We start from the raw sequence: 9,514 nt of genomic DNA, 5'->3' as shown, positions 1-9,514 counted from the left end.
GCTTTTCCAGAGTTTCAAAAGGATAAAAATCTAGGCGACAAGCAAAAACAAACAGCAGTTAAAGGGTGAACAAATAGCAATTAAAGCTCAAGTAGGCCTCCTCATTCAAAGCAGCAAGTTATTTAGCATGACTTACAAGTACTGGTTCGGTCTTTAATAAATTAAGGCGTAGGACAGACTGATTTATCACATATTTTTTCAGATTAGGAGTCCGAATTAGCCCTGTCTGGATGTAGTTATCAAAACTGATACAGTTGGTTAACTACCTAGTAGTTTGCATAAGTGAGACCTATAGGCATGATATCTAACAATGTACACTGATTTTTACGAAAAGGATGTTGGTTTGATAAACGAAAATCTACAGACTTATGACTGATTTTAGATTCGAAACGAAATTGATTCAACTGATTTGCTCCTATAGGCATGATCTCTAAGTGTCATTGGTTTAAAACGGTTACGTAAGTGCAGGAGTCCTATAAACATGGCGTCTAGGATGTAATTGATTATTTTAACCTATAGACTGTTTACCTAATGTGTATATGCAGAAGTGCGGAAGCCTATAGTCATGATTTCTATACGCAGAAGTATTGAAACTTATAGACACGTTTTCTGATGCTGAAATGAAACAATCTTATAGGCAGGATTTCTAAATGCATATTGAAACAATCTTATAGGCAGGATTTCTAAATGCAGATATATAAATGAAAATGTTGTGATTGCAGAAATAAAACCTAAAGCATGATATCTACCCCATATGCATAACATGAGAGACCCTCCCCCATTTTTACTATACACCCCATAGTTATTACAAATTATTACCACTTGAATGAATCCAGAAAAAGTATATTACATCAGAAATTCCAACTACATCTGAATAGCCTAATTCAGACTCAAAGTCCAATAATATGAGATAAACCAACTTCCAATATCGGATTCCCGAAGCCTTTCTCATCTTTCGGGTGTGTCAAAGTTCCAAGGAGCTTTGTGAACTCCAGGCAGTGCTTACACCCAATTATATTATAGAATTATAGTAGCAGTGGGGAATGGCCAGCCCTCCAATGTCCAAATTCAGAGGGAACTCTAGGTTCCCAAGGCTAGGCTCATAGGAGGGGCAGAACATACAGTCTAAGAGTAAGTGTAAGTGCAATAGAGGGGGAATTAGGGAGGAGCCATGACAAACTAATGGTCATGCCCAGCAATTGGGATGCTGGCACACCCCTGACTAGCCTGTCAGCTTAAATTGGGAGTTAAGACCTATTGAAGGTCAGGTTCAGACCTGGGCAGTAATTTAGATACTGCCAAGCCAAAACCATTAACTCAGATACATAGAGGGGAATATGGGGATAGGGATTCATAATAGAAACAAGATACAAGGAAAGAAACACACATCATTTAACTACTGAACATGAACATCAAAGTGGGAAAAAGTACTGAAACTATAGAATAAACACATAGGGGGTGATGCAAGAAATTAAATCAGACATACCAGTTTCAGGAAAGACAGGTAAGTAAAACAGCAGTCTTGAAAAGCTAAATTGCAAAGCAGTACAAAAGTCTCAGCAGAGAGTAGAAGGTATTGAAAAAAGTATTGTGATTAAAAGTGTATGTGAGAGAGTAAGGTTTTATCCAAGCTTAAAGCTTAAATCCTCCTTTTCATAGTGCAGAAGGGTCGAGCCCTTTTTATAGTGTAGCAAGTAAGCAAGAAAAGGTAAGGAAATATCATTCTGATCAGTCTCCCTTTAATTAAGGGATTCTGATCTCAAGCGGGTAAAGCAATTATGGAAAGGGATTTTAAAAATATTTTCCCAGTAATATAATAAAGGGTAAGTACATAGAAGCTATTTAAGGCAACAAGCTAATAGTACATGGCTTGTAAACAAAAAGGAAAGGGAATCAACCAGTAAAATTAAAACTTCAGACTTTTACTCGAATGAATCGAGTTAGGAAAAGGGGTAAAGAAAGGTTCAATTAAGGAAAACCAGTAACAATCCAGTGAACACAATTAAAGGAATCCAGAATCAATTAGTAGTTGGCAAAGTCTTTTTGAAAGAAGAGTTCTCATATATATAAACACTTAAACATGTAAATCAAGAGGAGACTGTCAAGGTTTTTAAAAGAGAATTTTAATCGAAGAGAAGTTTAGAATCATAAGCAAGGAGATACAGGTTCAACCTGCAGACTCATAGTGAGTCTGAGAGTCCAGGGTCCCATTGTGGAACCCTGACTCGAACACAAAAATAAAAATCGTCAAAAGGAAACCCCAAATCATAGGGTTTCAAATGTTGAATCAGACATGGAGGTGGGAAAGCAAACCAATTGTTTTTCAGAGTCTCAACAAAACAGACATGATAGCATGCTTGAACAACAAAGGAAGAAAAATCATGAAAAACATATTCGAGAAACTCAGAACATAAGCGAGTTCAGAAGAAAGAGACAGTGCAAACTTGAACACAAGTAGATGAAGCATGTAAGAACATGAACAGAAACAAAAATCAAATAACTTTAACGGTAGGCACATATAGCAGAAGAGTAGTGAAAACATAGTAGAAATTAACAGGAGAAAAGAAGAAGGTAAAAGACAATATATGCATAAAATAAAAGAAATCATAAGAGAAAGGTATAAACAAACACACATAAAGCAAAGAAGAAAAAAATCAGAAAGATTTTTTCAAAAATCCTTGCGGAAACCCTAAAAATTGGAGAGAAACGATTTTGACAAAAACTTTTGGGGAAAACACTCTAGATGTCAAGAAAAGCAGAGACATAGTACAGGTCTAAACAAATAACGGTGAAAGAACCTCGAATGTCTTAGGGTTTCGGAGAAACCCTAGAAATGAGAAAGGCTTAGAGACAGGTCTGGTCCTGAGTCGGGAAGGTCAAGAACTGGGCTCCTGAGTCTCGAATGTACCGGAGCATGGCCAGAGAAACCATGGAATTAAAGATCGGAGGAGATCGGAGAGGGAATCGTCGAGGTCAGGCCTCACAACTCGAACAACCAAGGTTTAATGGTGGAGAGGGGTGAGTATAGACCATCCATGGCCTGATAAACCATAGATTCCGGTGAAAGTACGGTGAAAAAAGGGTCGGAGACGGCTAGGGTTCCGAAGAACCTTCGAGAGAGTTTGAGGGTGGAGAGCATTCAAAGGCGGCTGGCTAAACAGAAATGGGGACTAGGGTAAGGTTGGGGGTTAAAAATGGAAGGGGAGATCGTGACCATTGATCAGATTGATCAAGGATTTGGATTAAAGGAGCCTTGGGTCGGGTAGTTAAATGGGTCAAAGGGTATAGAATTGGGCTGGCCCGGCTGGTATTCAAATTGGGTCAATTGGGGGGGTTAATGTGGCTATAATCGAAATACAAAATGGGCTGCAATTGAAACGAAATGAGGCTAGTTTTTAAATATCCAGTTTTGTCCCTTTTTATTTCATAAAATAGTAAAAAAGATTTTAAAAACAAATTAAAAGTACTGACCCAAGTAATAATGCATAAATATTAATTTAAAAATATTGAAACCAATTTTACAATTATAGAAATGCTATTAATCTTAAAATAGGCTATAATTGCAATTATATGCAATTTAGTTTTAAAAATATTAAGTAAATTTATAAAAATATGAAAAAATCATCTTAATTATATTTTGGTGTAAATATGAGAATGGAAATAAATTATTTGCTAAGATGATAATTTTGGGAATAATTATTGGATTTTGCACTGCTAAAATAGGCAATAAATTGATTTTAAATCTCTTAAAAATTAGGAAAAAATACCAAAACTCTTGGGCATGCTTATATATGCATACACATGCTATTGTGAAAGTATTTTGAGCATAAAAATACATAGGAAAAAAATGGGTATCAACAGCTGCCCCTCTTTATCCGGGAAGGATGAAAGAATTGTCGGGTAAAGATATGATGACCAATTTTGACCGAATGAAGCGATTTGAAGAATTTTGACCGAGCTCTGGTTCCTGTGCTGCCTACATATCCCTGGTCTTATAGGAATCATGCCATATGTAGTTCAGGATCCATTGACGGAATATGCCGATGGAGATTTCGAAAGATGGGCGCGATGTTCAGGTTGGGAAGGATGATCAGAGTCTGATAGGCTGCGGGAACTGGAGCGAGATCGCTCCTGCTGAGACGGTCGTTGCTCGACGGTTTACCTACAAATGAGCATATATTGTGCATAAATTTAAACGTGATGCAAGTTCCCATTGGACCATGAATGCTATCTTTGGACTGTTAGGATGACGTCCTCGGACCATGACGTCCTGGTCCATGAAGCATATGATAAAGGATTCGTAGGCTATGAAATGATGTTCTCGAGCTATGAGAATGACGCCTCCGAACTATGATGCCTTTGAATAATGATATGCAAGAGATAAAATGGCGTCCTCATGCCATGGCATGGCATTCTAGGGCTATGCAAATGGTGCCTCCGAACAATGACGCCTTTGGAAAATTCGACGATCTTTCAGCCCATGAAATGCAGAAGGTGGCGATATTTCAGCCGGTGCAAGATGTAAATAAAAGGTGGCGATATTTTATCCATGTAAGAGTGATAAAATGGTGATATATCAGCCATGCAGGATGGGGGCAGAGCTTAGTCTCGAAAGGCAGAACAGTAGCCTTATGCAATGCAGAGAAATGCAGGATGGAGACAGTGCTTAGTCTCGGAATGCATAATGGTAGCCTTATGCAATGCATAGAAATGCAGATGGAGATAATGCTTAGTCTCGGAAGGCAAAAAGGTAGCCTTATGCAATGCAGGAAATGCAGATGGAGACAGAGCTTAGTCTCGGAAGGCAGAAAGGTAGCCTTATGCAATGCAGAGAAATACAGATGGAGACAATGCTTAGTCTCGAAAGGCAGAAAGGTAGCCTTATACAATGCAGAGAAATGCAGATGGAGGTAGAGCTTAACCTCAGAAGGCATAAAGGTAGCCTTATGCAATGTAAGAAATGCAGACAGAGATAGAGCTTAGTCTCGGAAGGCAGAAAGGTAGCCTTATGCAATGCAGGAATGCAGATGGAGACAGAGCTTAGTCTCGGAAGGCAGAAAGGTAGCCTTATACAATGCAGAGAAATGCAGATGGAGGTAGAGCTTAACCTCGGAAGGCAGAAAGGTAGCCTTATGCAATGCAGGGAAATGCAGATGGAGGTAGAGCTTAACCTTAGAAGGCAGAAAGGTAGCCGTACGCAATTCAAGAAATGCAGACGAAGACAGAGCTTAGTCTCGGAAGGCAGAAAGGTAGCCTTATGAAATGCAATGGAGACAGAGCTTAGTCTCGGAAGGCAGAAAGGTAGCCTTATGCAATGCAGGAAATGCAGATGGAGATAGAGTTTAGTCTCGGAAGGCAGAAAGGTAGCCTTATGCAAGGAGTAAATGGGAAAAATGATGATAGAATTTTCTTAGCTGATAGCGAATCGAGATATTGCGACTGCTGGGGATACTGTGTCTGCTGGGAGCACTGTGTGCGGATATCAGCTGTGAGTAAGTGAAACGATTCTGAGAGTTGTATTTATGATCAATGTGAGTCTTGTGAGTGTATAGTATATTTGATGAGTTAGCAATTCAAGTGCCTGCATTCAAAGAAAAATTGAGAGTTTTGTAAAGAGGGGAGGTTAGTTCATATTCCCGCTGGCTTTGTTTGGCCTGCTCGGCTGCGTTCCGATGATATTGGGCATATCATTAGGGTAGCGTTGCTAAACGAAGCAACTTTGGTAACAGACATGCATGATTTAGTAAAGAAATGTGACAATAAATACATAATTATTAAGAATAGTTTTCTTTATATGAACTGAAGACTACGACGGGGTCCAAGATATTGCAACTTCTCTCGCTCCAGAATTTTGAGGGTCCTCCTCAAAATTCTGCCCCAGTTTACTGGGATGCTGCTTCCAACGACTGCTTGTGTCGAATGGCTGAAATCACTTCGGAATTTTGAGGGTCCTCCTCAAAATTCTGCCCCAGTTTCCAATAGCAGGGGGAAATGAAAATTTTATTGAATTATGACCGAACCCATAGGGATGCCTATGTATCCCCTCTTAAACGGGAATCAGGTCAGGCGTAGTTCAAATTGCATCATACAAGAAATCATAAGATTTACACATATTATCACTTCATTGCATCTGAATTGATCGGCTTCGGCCAAACTTCACCGTCCATTTCTGCAAGTATGAGGGCTCCTCCGGTGAGGACCCGTTGAACCATGTATGGACCCTGCCAGTTAGGAGAGAACTTCCCTTTGGCTTCCTCTTGATGTGGGAAAATCTTCTTTAACACCAGCTGCCTCGGTGTAAATTATCTCGGCTTGACTCTTTTGTTGAAGGCTTTGGACATTCTGTTCTGATAGAGCTGACAGTGGGAAACTGCATTCATTCTCTTTCCATCTATAAGAGCTAGCTGCTCATAGAGACTCTCTACCCATTCGGCATCGTCAAGTTCTGCTTCCTGTATGATTCTTAAGGAGGAAATTTCTACCTCGGCGGGAATGACTGCTTCTGTACCATAAACCAATATATAGGGAGTTTCCCCGGTTGATGTGCGGATTGTGGTGCGGTATCCCAACAAGGCAAATGATAACTTCTCATGCCACCACTTATGCTTTTCTATCATCTTCCTTAGTATCTTCTTGATATTCTTATTGGCGGCTTCTACAACTCCGTTCATCTGAGGTCTGTAAGCTGTAGAATTCTTGTGTTTGATCTTGAAGGTTTCACACATGGCTTTCATCAAGTCGCTGTTGAGATTGGAACCATTATCAGTGATGATTGACTCTGGAATTCCGAACCGACAAACAAAACGGTCGCGGACAAAATCTGCTACCACTTTCTTAGTCAATACTTTGTACGATGTTGCTTCAACCCATTTTGTGAAATAATCAATTGCCACTAGAATGAACCTGTGCCCATTTGATGCGGTAGGCTCGATAGGTCCGATAACATCCATTCCCCAAGCGGCGAACAACCATGGCGAGCTTGTTGCATTAAGCTCGTTTGGAGGCACCTTTATCATGTCTGCATATATCTGACAGTGATGGCATTTTCGGACATACTGGATGCAGTCCGTTTCCATAGTCATCCAAAAATAACCAGCTCGGTGTATTTTCTTGGCTAAGACAAAGTCGTTCATATACGGACCGTAGGTCCCTGCATGAATTTCCTCCAATAGCTTGGATGCTTCCTTTGCATCGACACACCTTAGTAACCCCAAATCAGGAGTCCTCCTATATAGGATTCCTCCGCTATGAAAGAAGTTGTTAGGATTTGCGAGTTCTGGATATTCTCATTTCGTCAAATATTCCTTGATATCATGAAACCAAGGTTTTCCGTCCGCTTCTTCTTCTACATGAGTGCAGTAAGCTGGCTGATCATAGATCTTTACCGGAATAGGATCAATGAAGTTCTTGTCTGGGTGCTGTATCATGGACGATAGGGTAGCCAATGCATCGACAAACTCATTCTGAACTCTGGGAACATGTTGGAACTCTGTCTTTGTGAACCGCTTGCTCAATTCCTGTACATGATGCAGATAAGGAAGTATCTTGGAGTTCTTGGTTGCCCATTCTTCTCGGACCTGATGTATAAGCAGGTCTGAATCTCCGATCACTAGCAATTCCTAAATGTTCATGTCAATGGCCATCTTGAGCCCTAAGATGCAGGCTTCGTACTCGGCCATGTTGTTGGTGCACGGGAACTGAGCTTGGCAGACACCGGATAATGTTGGCCGGTTTCTGATACTAGGACCGCTCCAAATGCCAATTCCTTTGAAGTTTGCTGCTCCGTCGAAAAACATTCTCCAACCATCATAGGATTCTGCAATATCTTCCCCTGAGAAAGATACCTCTTCATCAGGAAAATACGTCTTTAGAGGCTCGTATTCTCCATCCACAGGATTTTCAGCAAGATGATTTTCCAGTGCTTGTCCTTTGATTGCCTTTTGAGTCACGTAAACAATGTCGAATTCACTCAGTAGGATTTGCCACTTGGCTAGCTTGCCAGTGGGCATGGGCTTCTGAAAGATGTACTTCAAAGGATCCATTCCTGATATGAGGTAAGTGGTATAGACATAGAAATAGTGTCTCAACTTTTGAGCTACCCAAGTCAGAGCACAACAGGTGCGTTCCAATAGAGAATATCGGGCCTCGTACGAGTGAACTTCTTGCTGAGATAATAGATGACCTTCTCCTTTCTTCCCGTTTCATCATGCTTCCCCAGAACACAACTGAAAGCTCCCTCCAATACTATGAGGTAGAGTAATAGAGGTCTACCCGGCTCGGCCGGGACCAAAATTGGCGGCGTTGACAGGTATTCCTTAATTCTGTCGAAGGCTTTCTGACAATCATCAGTCCATTTGGTAGCGGCATCCTTCTTCAACATCTTAAAGATTGGCTCACAAATGACAGTGGATTGAGCTATGAACCGGCTGATGTAGTTAAGTCTTCCCAAGAAACTCATAACCTCTTTCTTGTTCTTCGGTGGTGGCAATTCTTGGATGGATTTGACCTTTGATGGATCCAGTTCTATTCCTCGACGACTCACAATGGACCCAAGTAGTTTTCCGGCAAGAACCCCAAATGCACATTTGCGGGTTTCAGCTTCAAGTTGTACCTTCTTAGTCTGTTGAAGAACATCCTCAGATCTTCCATGTGGTCATTAGCTCTCTTGGATTTGATGAAGACGTCATCTACATATACCTCGATCACTTTGTGTATCATGTCATGGAAAATAACAGTCATGACCCTCATGTAGGTGGCCCCAACATTCTTTAACCCGAACGGCATAATCTTGTAACAATACATACCCCACGACATAATGAAAGCCGTTTTCTCCGCGTCTTCCGCATCCATCCATATATGATGATACCCAGCAAAACAATCAACGAACGACTGCAGTTCATGCTTGGTGCAGTTGTCAATTAGAATGTGTATGTTCGGCAAGGGGAAGTCGTCTTTCGGACTGGCCCGATTGAGATCCCAGTAGTCGACACAGACTCTAACCTTCCCATCCTTCTTCGGCACTAGCAAAATATTGGCTAACCATGTTGGATACTCTACTACCCTGAGAACTTTGGCTTTGACTTGCTTGGTGACGTCTTCCTTGATTTTCAAACTCATGTCAGGTTTGAACTTCCTGAGCTTATATTTTACTGGTGGGCATGTCGGATCGGTTGGCAGTTTGTGAGCTATAATAGATGTACTGAGACCAGTCATGTCATCATAAGACCAGGCGAATATGTCCTCATATTCCCTTATAAATTCCGTGTTCTCTTTCTATTCTGATGGTGACAGATGAACACTGATGCGCGTTTCTTTGACATTTTCTGCATCTCCCAGGTTGACGATCTAAGTTTCGTCCAGGTTAGACTTAGGTCTGTTCTCAAAATCCTCAGCCTCTTTAACAACCTCTTCTGGTATACCATATTCTTCTGAGTCTATATCCACTTGTTGCGTTGCCTCGTTGTATGTCACAATCGTCGGCTCATCAACATAAGTAATAGTAATGCTGTGTAAA

Source organism: Nicotiana tabacum, chromosome 11, assembly GCF_000715075.1.
Source record: "Nicotiana tabacum cultivar K326 chromosome 11, ASM71507v2, whole genome shotgun sequence".
NCBI lineage: Eukaryota > Viridiplantae > Streptophyta > Magnoliopsida > Solanales > Solanaceae > Nicotiana > Nicotiana tabacum.
The sequence above is the reverse complement of the archived record's forward strand: the minus strand, read 5'-3'. Positions refer to the sequence as shown.